Here is an 18883-nt window from a genome sequence, read left to right as displayed (position 1 = left end):
TTCTTTGGGTCTTTGGTCAATGAAATGAGAATGAGATGTTATTCTGGGGCGAAATAATATTTATTTCGGTCAAGTTCATAAATTATTATTTTCAATTTTCCCTTATACAATACATAAATGATATATTTGATCTTTTGTTACCTACCTAATAATATGTAATATAGGCTGGGTAATGTGATTTTATAAATTTATTTATGCTCACATGTGTTCTGTAGTGGTATATAGTACAGTACCTAATATCGCAAATGCAAAAAGCGTACTCATGTATCTACGAGTATGTAACATAATTATGGTTTTCAGGGTAGGGTTGATGATATTAAATTAATGCTCATTGCTCATTATAAAAGGGATTTGTCAAGTTTTCATAACCATTTATTGATAATAAGAAAAGACTGAATCACATGATAATAAGTAAGTAATTGCCAACATTACTGCAACGTGCCAAGAATGAATCACTTTTTACGTAATTGACAACTAAGAATGACGTCCTATCTAGACAAAAAAGCAATAAGTATATCTTTTCCAGATCATTTCGCGGATTCTATTACTTAGATATCTCCTTGATTATTTTTATAAGAAGAAGTATTAACGACTGCTACCTAGTTATTTATCGGTACCCATGCTACCCACCTAACGTATTTCAGCAGCAATCTGTATTTTCAAATGACCATTCGTGTCTTGTTGGTCTCAAATACTTGAGGGCAAAATTTTTCCATGAAACACATCTGTTGGCGTTTTGTGGTATGTACTCAGTACTTACCTTCTAGGTACCGTTTTAATTATTTTTAAAATCTAGATAATTGAATCAAAAGTGTGGGACTTGATAGTGACGCGTTTAATTGGATCAATTAAGCGCGTAATCAACCTCGCACAAAAGATAAATTTGCTCAGACATATGGTCATCTTTTTTGTTATAAAAAAAATGAAAAGGGTTTCAATCTTCTTGATTTTATTTTAACGTTTAAGCGAAGGATTACCATCGGAAAATAAATTGACCGTAATTAGACAAAGTCGTTGTATCCTGATGGAAAGTTTAAAATTATGTGGAAAATGCATCTTCGACTCGAAATTTTCTCCTTTCCAATTGATATTACAAAACAACAAAAAGTAAATACTTAATATAAATTGTAATTGACAAGATGATAATTTCAAAATTTCAAAATAGGCGAGGCAGGCAGTTCTTTTATGGATTAGATTTTTTGAAATTTTGTCTATAGTTTTGTTTGGATCTAATCTCTTTGTTTGGTTCTTCGAATGGCTGACATTTAAATTTTAATTTTTGACTGAATAGATCAAAGATTTGAAAAAATCCGTTACAGGTAGTAAGTAGGTAGGTCTAAGTACCTATGAAACTCCCGAGGTAGACGAATGATGTTAAATAAATTGCATACTTACTCAAAACGTCGTAAATAAGGTAAGGTGTCAAATCTGAAATCTCGACCGGGTATACCAAAAGTTGATAACACTGTATCGTTGCGATTTTCAATTTTAAAAAATGAGGTTAAATAAGTTGCCTACTCAGTTTGCCGTAAATACGTAGGTACTATTATTATGCATTTTAACAAAATCACTCCATTTCAATGTCAATTCGACTATTCATGAGTCATGCCTCTTGGTTTCGCTCGATTTTTTTCTTATCAAGTATAACAATACCTAACATGTAACACTTGAGACGAATGCATTCAGGTATCCCCCCAACTCCTGCAGACGTAAGCGAAGAAGAGGGTTTTGCTTATTTCAGCTACTTACCTATACGAAGGTGTTATAAACAAGAATAGGTATAGATTTTATTTCGATCCGATCTCTTCCACATCCCAGTGCCATTTCTTTATTGGGGCTAAATATTTATGACCTTTTCGATTAATTTAGGCACATATTTTCAAAATCATTTCGTGACAGATGAAATTTAAAATTTTCTTCAACAATTATTTAATTTAAAAAAAATAAAAATTGAAAAATTTATCTTTTGCGAATCCGCCAACCAAAAAAAAAACTGAAAATTGGTTCGTACTCTATTTTCGACCACTAGAATCGGGTGGTTATGATTTTGAACTTTGAACAGTTCTGGAGCCTCTAACGGGGGTTTGAGTTCTCTAGCTTTCAAAAAAAAAAAAAAAACAACTGAAAATAGGATGAAAATGAAATTTAGCACCTACTCGACATATTACACAATAATGTAGGAAAAATTTGAAATATTTCCTTTCCCCACGCCTCGCCCCCCGCTCCTACAAAAAAATAACTCTAAATTCGGATTCTACGACCTCGAAAACATATTATTCTACATATTACACAATATAATGTGTAAAAAATTTGAAATTTTCTCCTCCCCACGCCTCATTCGCCACTCCTACAAAAAAAATAACTCCCGATTCGGATTCTACGACCTCGAAAACATATCATTCTACATATTACACATCGATGAGGTCGAATCCTAATTATCAATGTTCACTGTTCTAGCTTACCCCATAACACTAATACTATATGGGGTAAGTCAGAACAAGCGGTATAAATAATGAATAAGTGAAAATTAAATAAAATTGAATTCTTGGGGTTTTACATACATTATTGTTTTAGGAATACTTACACCTATAATATCACTTTTACTGATCAGTTCTTCTGAGGTAAAAAGCAGTTTGAAAAATACTGGTTACAATTTGAAATCAAATTCAAAACAGCAACTAAAAAAAGAACCAATCAAAAACCTGTAAAATGAAACTGGATCGCGAAAATATTTGTGCTGTGATGAAGTAGGGGTGATACCCTCAAGTTACCCCTGAGTAGGGCTTCGGCAGATTATATGTAAACCTTTAAGAGCTAGAGCAGTTTTTCTGACTTACCCCCGAATTCTGACTTCCCCCGATGCACCTTAATTGAAGTCGATCTGAGAAGGTGGAGATTTTATATGAACCACTGAAAGGATTAAATCGCAAAAGGCACAACTTTATCGTGACCTTAATCGTTTTAAATTAGCTTTAATTAATAATTGATAAGTCACTCTTATGATTATTGAGCTTTTTATTAATTCTTACGATGTAGGTTTTGTTCACCTATTTTCAGTTATCAACTAACTTTATGGCTGTTAACTTTTGAACAATTATCTGTGTGGATAGGTTTAGATAGACAAGAATCCTTCTCTCCAAGCTAGTTAGGTATCGAGGAAATGTTCCTTCCCTGAAGAATACTTCTGAGATTCCCCCTTTACCCAGTAACTATAATAATTCTTCACTCAGCCAGTCTTTCTATACCCTATCTTTACAATTATACAAGTATTTTTGAAAAAAATGAAAAATTCATGGTTCACGAATGCTTGAACAAAAAAATCAGAAATTCGGTTTCTTACAGATTTTTTTTTTTTTCGAAACCCGGAAATTCCGAAAATTTGCTGTGAGGACCAGAACGATTCAAAACCATCACCAATCGACTCGCGAGGATGCAAGAAAAGTATAAACCAAATTTCAGCTTTCTAAATAAATTTGGTGAGATTTTGATTTTTCTCCCATTTTTTTAGCCCAAATTTGAGCCAAAAGCTGAAAAATGGATTTTAACACCTGAAATTTTAGCTGGCGGTTTAGTCATTATGGGGAACTAAGAAACTGAAGAAATTTCACTTCGTTTCAAATTCCTAATTTTTTCTGAAAAATAGTAAATAATATCGAATCATTTTGACATCACTCATTTCACATCGATGAATAAAATAGGTAATGGGGGTATGTATTTCTCATAAAATCAAACAATTTTAATTCGGAATTCGAAAATAATAAGTTATGGTACGTTCATATACATACGTATAACCCTTTTAAAAGCGTATTGTATAATAACCAACAACTTTTCAACTACTCGTATAAGCGCAACAACATTTCAAAACAACATTCATGGGATTCGTATTACATTTCCTCGAAGGAATTGCGCTTTTCTCGAGTCGCTAACGTGGAAAAAAACACGCGTAATAAAATCACGCGAAAATAAAGCGAAAAATTGCATGGAAATTGGAGCGTTTGCGTCCGTATGAAGGTTTACTACATGATTATTATCATCTTCCGGGACATTTATAGCGAAAGGAAATTTTTTTCGACCATTTGCTATGGTAACACTGAAGTTTTCATAACGATGCCGGGACATTAACGAGAATAAGTCGCCAAATTCTATCGCATACCCCAAGCTTTAAGCTTTCGTTAGTATTTAGTTATCTGTGGCGCGCATACTGTTCTGCCGGGGGTAGTTTTCAACTCATCCTCAGCGGACTCGAATTATATTACGGTGCCGGTGCATAACTCACGGATTTATTAAACAAAAGCGTGTGAATCCTTATTTATGTTGATCGTGGTAAGTGTACAATAAATTAACGAGTGCTTACCTATATTTTCGTATGATGTTTCATAGACGTCTCGTAATTTAACGCGAGAAATACTTATCTTGAAAATCAAACAGGTGGTTGTTCGTTTGAAGTTCTTTCATCGCTGTAAGCTTTGATGTATGAATTTAATCAGAGTAGTTATGATGAAATTTGTGTACCAATTTTCCTCCTTTATATTATGTTGTTCGTAATTTGAAAATAATTAAAAAACCTTAGTTCGGTATTATTTACTCGCTTGTTTTTATTTTGTTTATCAAATGAGTATTACGCATTAAACAATCGTGAGTTTTTTTTTTCAAATTTAAAAACCAAGGAAATGGAAAATTTGATTCAGGTAATTTTTGTTGAAACGTGGGGGAAAAGTTGTAAGTATAACTTTCTAAAAATGAGTAGGTAGGTACTTATAGTTTATCATATTTTTTAAACCCTTCACAACGTATTCGAAATAGGTACCTACTTCAACGGTGTTTTATACTCAAAGACCATCATGAAACTTAATTGTGGAGCAAAAGTAATAAATTACCCAGGTATCGCGAAGAACTTTATCAAAAAATCGTTAATTTTTCCTCATTGAAAAAAATACTTAGTCATGTTGGGTTTGAAAAAAATTATTTGATCTGTCTTGAAGTTCAGTTTACGTAATGAATCTTCTGCTACAGTTTTCAAAATACTGCGGATATTTTGGTCTATGAGTGGCATGATAATCTGCTTCCTGGTTTATCGAATTTTTAATATAGATATGAGCAAAAAATACACGATTACAATTGGATTATATGTATAAGTAGCACCTATGTATTTTTCAGCAAATCTTGATTTATTCATTGTAATATGTAAGTAGGTAGGTACACCTAATTATTTTTCATGCATGATTATAATAAGACGTTGAATAGCAAACCACAATAAGCGTTTTTTTCCCAACTTTTTGGAAAATGACAAAAAAATGTAGGCACCTATCAAAAACGTTTGCGAGGCGCACATGATTCTTCAAGGTCACAACATCTCAATTCTTCCTTTAATATTGAACAGTTGGTAAATTAATTTTAAACAGCGGAACAATCAATGTGTGTTTTTTTATGATGTCACAGCATTATTTTCAAAATTTTAATCATGAAAATGTAAAGCATAAGGATGTTCTGGAGGTACTACTTACATTGTTTCATTGTGTTCAACAGTTTCAAAAAAAACGGATACCTACCTATCATCACCTAGGTAGGTACTGGAAAAAATCCAAAACCAACACTGATTTTATTAAATTTCAAGAAAACGACGAGTTTTTGAAACGAAATAGGTAGGTACCTAAGATATAAAAAGACAATTTTGCCGATTGATATACCTACCTACACTTTCGTAAAATTCAATATTCATTTTGTGTAAAAATTCTCATTTCCGTTTCCAAATATTTATTTACCTTTTTTTTTTTTTTTTTTTTGAAAAGAGAAACAAATTAGGTAACCCGAGCGAAGCGAGAGCAAAAGATTTCGAAAATTCGTATTTTGAAAAATAAAGAAATAATGATTTTTTTTAATGTGAAAAGTTTATTTTTCTGGTTCAAACATTTTTTATGCTTAGATGTTTAGAAAGTTTAATTTCTAAATACTTGAAAGAAAAATAAACAGACTGGTGTGAAGTGGGGATTGGATTGCTTGAACATAAATTGGGTATTTTTTTCGAATAGCCAATTTTCACAATGAAAATCAGGTAATTTTTGAAAAAATTTCCAATGAATAATTTTTCATCTTCCGACTGCTGTGATTTTTTACCATGCATAATATCGAAAAAATCCGAATGATTTCTTGTCCCTTGTTGGTTTTAATAGAAATGGAAGTAAATAATGTAGAAAATAATCGAAATGTCGTCTGTTTTTTGTAACACTGATAAAATATGTAGGTGTTTTTGCTTTTAGTGTAAAAGAAATTTTCGTCACGTCTGTTGCAATTCATTAATTTCGCATTGATTTAACCTCGCAATCAATTTTTTTGTTACCCAAATAAACTACAATTAGGGGAAGATATTTAGGTTATTTAAAGTTATACCCTTTTGGATTTATTTGATTAAAGGTTTAATGGATTTTCAGCGATTAGTGTAGGTATAGAAAGTACGAATAAAGGTCTCGCTATATTCACCTTGTTGCCTTTAAATTACCAATTAAGTATATAGACAAACTTTGAATGTTAATTTTTTTGTTTTATTAACTAAATTTGTCGAGCTTTTTTTTGGCGAAAATCTTAATTAAATTTATAAAAAAGCGCTACGCTTTTCTTTTTTGTTTTGTTTTTTTTTTAGTCATTATTAATTAGACGAGTATTGTTTCAAAAACACACGTGGAGTCGTGCAATGTGAAATATATGGGTACCTATTATTTAACAAACACAACATTAATTTATTATCTATTAATTTATGTTTTAATGATTATTTTTTCATTAAGAGGGTTCGATGAGTTCAGTTCTACTTGCTGCAGGATAACTTCTTCGAAATATTTGCAATTAATCGATGATAAATCTACCGCATTGTGCAACCATCTGACCAATTTAAGTATTTTTTCTTCGTACACTACGTTTTATTTCAATTCGATTCGGGTCGACTGGTGTTTGTTATTCTACTCGTTGCAATTTTTTTTCACGGATATTTTGACAAATTCGGGAGGTTAAGATCTATTGCCTTTCTTCTTCTTCATTTTTGTCGCTAGTTTATTGAATTTCCTTTCCATAAGAAAATGTTTTCTATAGAATTACCATTAATTGAGTAAATACGAAACCCGTCGACGTTCGGTTTGAAATTTATAGTTATACGCTACGCCGCAATAAAGTTCGTTAAAATTTAGAATTCATACCCCTTATATTATATTCCATTCATAAATCATCGCGGCTTATAATCTTTTACATGAAAAACCATACCTTTGAAAAAATATATTAGGTACCTATACTTTTTTATTGCAAATTGGGCTATACCTACTTATAGCCTGATACTTTATTATAATGTGTAGGTACTTGCGTGCTGTTAAGTATTCTTTCGTTTTTACTTGAGAATTGATTTTCGTCCATCAAAAAAATCTACCTGCTTATTTGATGGAACTAATTTCATTTTCAATTAAAATGAAATCTTCAATGGTTAAATAACTGTGTCTATTTATAGGTGGTATATATTTTTGAAAATGTTTTTTAAAAAGTGGTTAAATATAGGCGAATTCTAATTGACCAGCTATTCAATCTCAGAATGGAGTGTAGCACTTTGGGGTTGAATAATTCCTTGTGTATAGGATACCTATTACCTTTCGATTGAATCTTATGACGTGTTATGAATATCGTATAGAAATTAATTGGGCCTTGTGAAATAAAATATCATGTAAATTTAATGAAAGATGAAAACAAAATCCAACCCATTTTCCGAATACGTGAGTAGATAGGTGAGAATCTCATCTGTTTAATTTTTGAATCCAAGAACATTAAAATTTAATAAGATGTTATTAATAGGAATGCTTCACTTTGCTAAAAAAAAAGAAACAAAAAAAATACGGAAGAACGGTGCAATAATCGTATTTGTATCAGATTATTTTATAGCTACCTACATTTTACGAACGTAAAAAATGATTTTTTAGATGAAAATTTCGATATGGGTGGTTTAACGTTCTTTACATTTAAAAAAAAAGTTGGCAATTGTTTAATGAATAATTCTGTTGTGTTTATTCTTTCTTACGTAATAAGTCAGGTTCAATGTTACGGAAAGCACGTCATCATAAAACGAAACAAAAAATTCACTTCTTATTTTTAACCTCAATCTTACAGGATGTAAATATACTTACGTGCATGCGTAGAGGTAAACGTCGGATTAAACAAAAAAAATCAAAATTAGATTCCTACCTTCAAGTTTTAAATCGTGGGAGTTAGGAGTAAAATATGAATAACGTGCGTTGTTATTTTCTTTTCAAATAAAAAAAAAGAAATTCTTTGAGATAAGTGAAATAAGTATCTATCAAAGTTGAAAAAAAATGAAAATACGCGGATTTTTCCTATTTATTTATCTCTACAATTGGGTATCAAAGTTTGAACGTAAGTTTGGTCTTCTGTTCCTATTTTCACATTTGTATTCACAGAAAAAAATTACCTCGTGAATTTCTTCTGCGGGCAATCATACAAGTATTTGTCAAAAATGTAAATTTTGTAGGAGAAGTAGATGCGAAAAAACTGATCTGGAGAGGTCAAATTCACTTGGACGGCTGTAAGTAGAATCGTTTTATAGGGTTCACCAAGAAATATGTTTTTGGACCGAGCAGTCTCTTTTGAAGTCGACAAAACTAACGCAGAGTGAGTTCCGCGCGTTTCGACACCAAGTACGCTTACCATATCTACTTTTTGCCTCATTTCCAGAGCAAATGATTTTTTTTTTCAAGCTACAATGTGGCGAACAGCCAAAGAGGCTGGTGTTGATTATTTGTGATATCATCTTTTTTCTACCGACTTTTTGAATTGAAATTAAAATTACGAAAATTTCACAAAATTACAAGTATCTATCAGACAGATTGAAAAAACAAGTAATTTACCATCCTTTTCCTTTCATCGCGTTTGTGGTTTCAAAAATAGTTCCTAAAAAACTCAAATTTGTCAACACGGACCTTCAGAATTTTTTTTTCAATCCTTCGAATGAAAACATATGAACGAAAATGGCAAATATCTTCAGAAGAATATAAATTTATATTTTTTGAAATTTCGAAAATTTTGAAGCCTCTTTCATGAAAAAATGAATCAAAGATCTTTCTGTTTTTTTTTTGCGCTCGCCTACTGGCATAGGGGTGTCGTTAAGCATTGTGCAATTTGAGATCATGTTATGCTACAAATGAATAAATAAATAAATAAATAAATAAATAAATACATTTCAAATTTTTTAAATGTATTTTTAGCATAAAAGTGTAATCAAAAATTTCACCAGAATATTGTTCATGAAACAGGTTTAATGAGCTTGAAATATTAATTACCTAATCGAGCTAACTTTTACACTCTTTAATTCATAAAAAATGTTTATAAAAGCAAATATGTATTTCAAAAAAAATAAGGAAGTAGATGTGTTTTCTTTGCACCCTCTGAAAAAAAACTGCAGACACCCATGATGAAGAAAATAGGTCTGTAATGTAATAATAACTCATCTTACATAACATGACTGTAAGGCCCCATATACTTATCCGTCGTTTGGTTCCCCAAATCTAAAAGGATGGGTCGTCTCACAGTTTATGGTTTTTATGAAAGAATTTTTGAAAAAAATTAAAGTAGGTTTAGCAATCAAATGAGAGCATAGGTAGTTGCTTTAAATTTCACAGTTTTAAACATTTTGAACTTGAAAATAAAGGGGTGAAAAAAATAACTAAAACTGACAAAAATCAACAAAAAATAAATTCAGGTACTTCAATTTAGGGCAGTAAAAACGAAACCAAAACGAAATCAAACGATATTTTTCACGAAAGAACGAAATAAAACCCGAAGAAAACGAACCCAATAAAAAATTGAAAACCGAAATTGAAACCAAAATCAATTTTTCTACCTAAGTATACATTTTTATTTCATCTGACTTTTATAAGTGTATACTTGATTCAAAATTTAAAATCATCTGTAAAATGTGAATATGAAATTTTTGTTTTATTTACACACCTATGTACATTGTCGTTTCGAATTTATGATTGCGAATTTCAATTAAAAGGCAAATCCAATGGTCCCAGAACTGCCAGGAAGCCAAAAAAAGAGTGAAAAATGAAAATATTAAAAAACGAAAAACAAAACGACGAATCAAAAAGGAATTAGGTATTGATAGTAAAAAACGAAACCGAAAACGAAAAACGATACCGATTGAAAATCCGAAAATCCGAAAAACCGAAACCAAAAACAAAAACGATACGCATATTAGATCGTTTTTGCAGCCCTACTTCAATTGACATTGAGACGAGCAGCATAAGTGTATGCCTATTGAAAAAATCTCTTTCAACTATTTTAGTGTGAAAATCTTCAAAAAGTGCATAAGGAAGATGATAGGTACATCGAGTAGTAATTTGCCCAACTCCCAATACTCGCAAGTACTGTGATGTTAAAGTAATCTGATGAGGAACAAAATGGTGGACTGACATACCTCGGAGGTTATTTTGTGAAAACGACACATACTGTAATTCATAAAATGACTTTCTGCTTGCACAGTAGGAGTAGACTACCTAAGGAACTAGATGTCTAGATACCAGGTATGGAAATACGCCATCTTTGGTTATAGAAATAAATTTTTAAGGACTCAATTTATTAATAATACTGCCAATTTACGTTATTTTTTTACCTCATACCTATTCATTTCAATACGAAAAATAGACATTTTATCACCATTTTTTTGATTCCATTTCGTTATACGACTGAAATGTAAAAATCACATCACCGTCAAAACTACGAAATCTACCTATAACCGAAAATGGCGTATTTCCATACCTCCTACATATGTACGTGGCTTCAAAATTTCAGAATTATGACGTATCGCTCAAGCTAAATGTAATAATCAGCTTAATATCAGCATTTGCCTGTAATTTGAATTTGAAACATGATACCTATTCAATTAATAGAAAGCAAAAAAGATAATATTGACTGGTAGATACAGTAAAATGCCAATTTTATTCGACATAGGTACCTCTACCTACCTAATATGTAGTTATGTGGATGTTTATATGATTAATTTTTTTTGATTCGTTAGTGAACATAGCTTTTCAAAATGCAGTATACTTAATTATAGGTATTCCAATAATTGAAAGCGCGTTTAATTAGACGTACCTACTTCAAACGGTTTTATACAAAGCTCGTCTGGGCTTATAATTTTCTGTGCAGATCATTCCACATCAATTCGACCAGAAAAATCGATGATTGAAGTGGGGTCTCTCGATTCTACTCGTGATTTTTCTTTTATTCAGTTATTCACACCCAACAAAAAAAAAAAAAAGGTTGTTGGGTAAGCAGATTGTGTAAAAATAATTTCAGGGGAATTTTTTTTTTGTAAATCCACGTGGAGGAACAAAAAATATTGTAATAAAATATTACCAATTATTATGTACTATGTACATCTTCAAAACAATTTTTTTTTCAAAATTTGCGAATTTCTAGTTCTGTGAAGGACATAAGTAGATATACTCCTTCAATTCTTGAGATAGGCAACTTATCATGATTATGCTTTTCGTTCTTCTACTCGATTTTTGTTTTCCATGATTTCGCTTAATATTTTACCCTGCACTGTATTATACGTTGTTACCTACATTTCGTCGAGCATTTGATTCGCGGAATCTATCTACTTTTTACAAAGCGAGATATTGAGTCTCATTGCATTGTAGCTTATTAAACTTAGATTATACGAAAAAATATCAAGTTCTTTTCAACTTTTTTGAATCAACACGTCGGAAAAATGTTAATTTTCCAAAAATTCTGTCGCTTTTTGAATTGGAAAAGTTTTTAAAAAGAATTACATTGTGCAATGAAACTTTATATTCAAACATTATGAGATAGGAACTTATTTGTGAGAAAATTATTATTTTAAAAATCTTGTAAGTATTTTTTCAGATTAACATTCAGGTAGGTAGTAGGTATTAACTCAAACACTCTACGATTACATAATCACGTACCTCTTGAATAATTAATTACACTCCAAATGAACTAATTTTTATTTCCTTGCTGTCAAAAATCTTTACCTGTAGGCTTTTCAAATTCACATTTCCCACTTACAGAGCGATTATCAAATTATCCGAATACCTAAATTATTAATTCTCTTAGGGAATACCTGCGGAATGAAAAGATGTTAAAAGTTTAATCACCCCTCCGTGAAACCTTGATTAAGTTTGAAGAAATAATTTACATATGTAGCGGCATGTAAAAGTTACATATTTGTCGCACTTCTCTCAGCTGCGTGCGAAATGACGATTAAATCATTGGCTTATTATGCCACGAAAGTCGAAATAAGGTGCACGCTGTGTTTGTATTTCGTGAAATTATATATGTAGGTACGTATTAAGTATAGGTATTACATACAAAACTATGGCGCACTTGTACGAATGTATTTGAAGAATTTTTGAGTGAAGGATCGTAAAATTTTACTCAATTTTGACGTATTAGTAGATACTAGGTAGTTGTAATGTGCACTATTTATTGAACTGGTTGTAAAGAGTCAAACGACTGTAATAAAAATCAACACGTTTTATCCTCAAACATATCATACTTTTCAAGGTCACAATTTTCATTGTGATAACTTGAATATTTTACATGCATATCGATTGTTAATAATCGATAAAAATCACTATTAGTGGTATAGTAGGTAATATTTATGACGAATACCTTCCTGCCTTATAGCCTACTGAAAATTTTTTTCAAAATTTACAACACACAAAATTGTGCCGGATTTTTCGTTAAAACTATCAAAGAATTCATTTTGATTTATGTTTTTGTTTGTCGCAGATGAAAATTATTTTTCCTTTAGTTAAATATTAGATAAACTATAAAACTGGTTTCGATTTTTTTTTTTTACAAAATGCATAGTTTTTAGTATGGGATCCCTCGTGTTAGGATGCGCAATCTTTTCAAATGAGTTGCATTGCATCGTAACGTATAGGTACTTAATACCTATATTTGCACTTAGGTAACCGCAGAAGCTCACAAATTAATATGATTCATTCTACCTAACGAGTTTATTATGTTAAACGTAACTAAGAGTATTATATTTTCTTTGTAGTAATGTAATTCACTCACACAAACTACCAATTTTCCTCTCAAGGAAGCAGTTAACAAATAACAAATCAAAATTGTAAAATAAAAAACCACTTTCTGGCGTTACACTCACTCCATGGGGCGAAAAATGACATGTTTTTGAGATACTTTGACAAATTCACCTTAAACTTTGAAGGGAAGGGGGCCATATAACCTAATCGAATTCAATACAAAATAACGACAGTACTTATAAAATACAAAACACCCATACTTATTCATGGAATTCAATTCGAAACTAACTCAAAAACGAACATCTCCACTTCTCCAGGGACCAAGCTGAGTAAAAAAAAAATGATCCAAGTAAAGAAATTGATCCACATTCCAGTGAACAAAATACCATCCAATTGAGCCTTCAATCGCGAATCCCTGGTTCTTCAAGTAGATATTGGACTCCAAAGCCCACGATAATTAGATAACTGAATTCTTGATCTAGTATACACCCTCGTAATTGATAAAATCGTACGCGATGAAATTTATAACTGATGGGGTGAATATCTGTATATATTCATCATAAGACAGTTATCGAGGAATAGAATACTTAAATCTCGAGCAATAGAAATTTGTAATATCGATGGCTTGGTATAAATAGGTAACACGTAAGACCGAAATCCTACATTTTTCAGGAGAACAAAACAACGTTTGAAACATTCATAAATCTTGTTATTTGCAGTTTTAGATTGCATTATTATATTCTAGAGGTCTTAACAGTATGGCCTGATGATATTTTATAGGTTGATCAAATATAATTAATTAGTTGATTAAAGCACTTTGAAAGGACATACGAGGTTTCTAAAGACGACATACACGATTTTCATCATACTTACGAACGACTTACGTCGTTTTTAACAAGGACTTACGAGGTTTTCAAATTTACAATTCATGAAATTCTTGTACTTACCTCGTATGTCGGACTTACGTGTTTTTTAATGTTGGATTTTCGACGATTAGAGCGCTAGGATGCGTGTTAGACTTACGAGGTTTTTAAATTCGATATTGATTTGTTAACTTCGAACCATCTAAGTTTGATGGCCTGATCAGATATCAAACATTTGAAAACCTGAGAAATTTCCACAAATTGTGGTGAAGAGCAGCCATGTACCTGTTTAGGTAAGTAGGAATGTACCTCTACCTACCTAGACAAAACATCGCACTCTTGTACACGAAAATAAGAATTTTTTTATTCAAAGAAAAGAAACAAAATCTTTGTAGGTACTTACCTACCAGAAATATTTTAACAAATAGCTAGGTGGGTTTAAACCTATTCGTCAAAATACCAGAGATTATTTTCGTTCACAATTCAGAGAATTAGGAAAAATCAGATAATTACCCACAAAAAGTACACACTACACATTTTGAATCAAAATAAAGGAATCTGAAACCTTCAAAAATGGTTCAAGGTTGTTTACCTATTATTAATTCAAAGATGATTTTGAATTTGAATTTAGCCTGTGAGAACTGAGAAGGGTTCGTGTTGAGAAAAATAAAAAAATAAAAGAAATGAAAAACATACGTTTTAGTATATGTTTTTAGATAGGTACCGGTATCTTTCCAAAAGAATTGAATCTCATGCTGATTAGCAAAAAAAAAATCAATGTAGATTTATATATTTTACAACCAGCAACACAGTTGTAAGGAAATAATATTGATGCTTACAACACAGATTTAGAATACCCATTCACGCATATTTTCTCAATTTAGCACGTGTCAGACCTGCTTTTACATGTAGAAATTATTCAAAAAACACACGAAATTAGGGAGATGAAGTCGAGATTTATGAGCGAATGTAAGTCTAAGTGTACCTACATGGGTATAGGTAGGTATCGTAAATTTCATCAGAACACGTGAATATGTTCGGAAGTGAAACAAACTTTTTGTCGTTAATGTCGTTAATAATTTTCCCGCACTTTGTCGCGAAAAATGTAGGTACACAACCGAACGAAAGATATTTATGGAGAGGTAATCCAAATAACAAAAATATAGGAAAAAAGTTGAGACATTTGAAAATTATTCTTATACATAGGCTATGTGCTTACCTACAAACTATCACTTAGGTATTCGCCAATTTTTCATTGTTGTGTGATCTAGTCAGGCTGATTCAAACAGCCATAGAGATACAATTTTTTGAAGAATTTTTCACGATTAATCTAGGTATCAACGAAAAAGGACACTTTCATTAAAAAATTTCCACTCAAGCGTATGCAATAAGCACGTACTAAGTAAAAAGAGACATTCGGTACCCTAAAGCTTTGTGAAAAATTTGATCTTATAATTTACATTTACGTTGACACGCTTGTAACAATATGTAGAATTAAACTTTCCTTTCTACATATTTGTCTCGAGAAGGAGTTTTTCACCGGCCAGTTTCCAGTGTTACGTGACAAAATTTCATCGATTGTTATCCATATAAATGGTTGCATTTTAAAACAAAAACGTGCAAAGGTTTTATTCGCTTTTCGGGTCGGGGTAATGCTTTGTTCTCATTGCGTTCTGTTTTAGACATAAGCGTTACAAATAAAACAAACGGTTTTGTTTTGTATGGTAAGGTTAGGTTTTGTTTGAAGAAGGTTTTCTACTCGTAGGAGATGAGATGTGTGAAACGAGCTTTAAAAACTGCTGTGTTTTAAAAATTCGCCAAAGAACATCAGAATACAAAGTCGAATCCTTTTCGCCTTTTTACGTGCATAATATGGCGATAAATTGTTAGATTTTTCCAGAATTTAAAATCAAATGATGTTAACATACGATATAGGTAATGGGTATTTCTGGTGCTATATAGGAAGAAATTGAGATTACAATTTTTTGAAAATTTACGAACTTGTTTTTGCCGAAACGGAATGATTTTTTGCAGACTTGTTCGACCTATACGTTTGGTTTAACGGTATTCGAGAACGAGAAAAGGTTTATTTATTTCCATTTCGTAGCGAAATTTCCTCAGTGTACAGTACACAGTTAGAGATTTCGTTGGTATTTGTTTTTTGTAATGTGAATAATGGAAGGATTTAGGTTGGTGTACTTATCTTAATTTCGGTGGCGGACTGGCGGCAAACTCAGATGACTAGGTCAATTTTTCACCTACCTACTCTTGCCTCATTTATCCCCAAAGATTTAAGAAGTTATTCTTACTCTTTCTCGCCAATTCTTTTCGAGCAGTACTGTCAAGTTCATTCGGGAATTTATTTAAACGAATGAGCTCTTAGATTAGTAGGTAGGTGTTGTATGTATACTGTACTCCTAGTAGGCGTCGTGCATTAAAGAATAAATAAATAGGTGAAGTTGGCTCGAAGAAAAAGTAAGTAGTGAAAATAGAGTCACAATTTTTTGTTTCTTGAAATTATAAAAATTTTAGGTACATAAAAAAAATTAGGTAGGTAGGTATTCTGAGAACTTTTTTTTTAAAAAATCCATCATAAAACTATTTGAATACCTATTTTTAAAATTTTCAAACTGCCATGAAGAATTGCATCACTGACTATCGTTAAATTTCTCCAATGGTGTTTAGTTCAGTCATCATGATATGTAGGTATTTTAGAAAAGTTTCGTAACGTTTGAACAACCTATTAACATAGGTACAAATAGGTTGTTTTTTGAACTAGGGACCGAAATTTGCAATATAATTAGCGAGTTCTGATTTTTCTGTAATTTTTAACCCGTTTCATAATAATATTGAAAATTGTGCGGTAGGTACCTTTTTGATTCAAATGGCTGAAAGTGTTTCAATTTGAATTGCATTTAAAAATACGAGATCACGAAAACGTTCAAATGACTGCTTCATCTTCATAATTAGGGCTATCTATTTTACCTCTTTATAGGCAGAGGTATCTACATTCAGCAAGTTTAATTTGTTGCTATACCTTACGAGTGTTGAACGATGTTGCTATATAATCGCATTCTCTGCAACGAACGAAGGTCGTTTTGCATAACGTTCTGTGCATTCTATTAGAATACCGATTTCCGCTTATTACGTGGTTTTCCCATGTAACCGATAAAAATATCATTTCTCAGTTTTGCGACAAAAATCCATAAGTTATGTTTTACATGTATGTAGAGGTACTGTAAGTACCTACTTGAGTAAACTGAATCGAAAAGAGCTCCTTATTTTCCCATTGGTAAACGATGTAATCCCACGTGTTGCTCACTTATAATGCGCTTCAGCTTTTTTCATTTCATCTTGTCGCACAGTTTTGATAATAATTTATGCTTTTCAAAGAAAGTACTGATTTTTCAAGGATCTACAGCCCTGCAGGTGAAGGAGAAAAAACCCAACGATGGGGCTTACAGAGGAAAAGAGCTGGAGCACTGGAAAGGGAGCTTTTGGTAAACAAAATTCTGGCCACTTTTTTTTCGTTGTAACTCAACAAGTGGTGACGTGCGATGGTCAATAAGAATTGCTCACAGTAATATTTGAACATTTTCAGCCATTCTAGAGCGCGAAATAAAATAGGGAGGCTCAAAAATCAAGTCATCTGGCACTTTAATCCTCCTTTGTAAGAGTTATACACTCACATATTCTCCTTGAACCAATTGAAAAAGTTATGCTTTTGGCCTCATCTTCTCTTAACTAGAATTATCATGAGTATCAGATTCTCCGATTAATCCATTGCACAATAGACTACCATTGTGTTATGAACAGCCCATAAGTTGATTTTCATCAAGTAGATAAGTAGTTTTTAAATTAAACCAGTGGAAGATGGAGGCTCCAAAATGACTTGAACCTGAAGTCGTCCTCAGAACTAGAGGGTATTAAAATTAGAGTGCAAAGTACATTTCGGCTTTCCATCTCCATTTGATGAAATTTTGGGGAAATTTCAAGTTTCAAAAATCTACTGGAGGCTCCACTGATTTTCAAAAAATTGCTAGAAGCTCCAAAACAACTTGAAATCCACCTGCAGTCGACTTCATAGCGTATTGAAATTAGTTTGCATAATGAATTTCGGCTTTCCAACTCCATGTGATGAAATTTTGTGAGGATTTCGAGTTTCAAAAATCTGCTGGAGGTTCCAGAACTGCTCAAAACTGGTTGAAACGGTTTCCAATCGATTTGGCAAGTCAAAAATAGAGTATATTCCAAATTTCAGATTTTTATGTCAATTTGGTAAAATTTTGATTTTTTCTCCACATTTTTGGCCAAAATTTGATTTTTGAAAATTCACCAAAAATCGAAAAAGGCACTTTAGCACTTGAAATTTTGACAGATGATGAATTTTTGCCTGCTCTTTTGATCTACCTTTGTCCGGTTCAAAAAATTTCGTGCAAGTCTTATGTTGGAACCCAAAATCTGCGATTTCGACTGACCTGTCAATCAAAATGGCCGCTATTTTGTAAGTATAAGTAAGAGGGGGTGCAGTAGATCCTTATATGGGCTCCGGACATTATAGAAAGCGAAAAAAATACCATTTTTGATAGGAAAAATCTTGAAAAATTGGTTTTTTGCATTTTTGAAGGTTTTTTTTACCTGCATAAAAATGTTGAAAAAACATATAGGTACAGTATACCTAAGTATTAGGTACATTATAGATAATTTTTTTGGTGATTGCGCACTTCTTAAGGAAGTAGGTGCGATGGAAGTATACCTACCTAAACTCTTACACCAATAATTTCCATCAATTTATGCATTTATCCATTCTTATATATGTACAATATACAAATGTGCGAAAATTCACAGCGTTCAATTCGTTGTGAAAATAAAGTTAGTCTAAAGCTTTAATGGCGTTATAAATTTCTTTCTGTCTTGACCTTGAATAACTTTATTTTCAATGAACGTTCGCAAAAT

The 18883-nt window shown here is 31.8% G+C and overlaps 1 protein-coding gene across 1 annotated transcript in view; it reads left to right on the top strand.

Annotated features, from left to right (window-relative positions):
• Window positions 1–4181: 4181 nt before the first annotated feature.
• The window catches only part of LOC135840200 (pyrokinin-1 receptor-like), a 99728-nt gene continuing 85026 nt past the window's right edge, over window positions 4182–18883 (top strand). Inside the window, exon 1 of the mRNA XM_065356600.1 lies at window positions 4182–4323. The gene's annotated coding sequence lies outside the window, so the exon portion shown is untranslated. The remainder of the gene's footprint in view (window positions 4324–18883) is intronic.

This window comes from Planococcus citri, chromosome 3 (genome assembly GCF_950023065.1).
Source record: "Planococcus citri chromosome 3, ihPlaCitr1.1, whole genome shotgun sequence".
NCBI classification, from domain to species: domain Eukaryota; kingdom Metazoa; phylum Arthropoda; class Insecta; order Hemiptera; family Pseudococcidae; genus Planococcus; species Planococcus citri.
The sequence above is the reverse complement of the archived record's forward strand: the minus strand, read 5'-3'. Positions and strand labels throughout refer to the sequence as shown.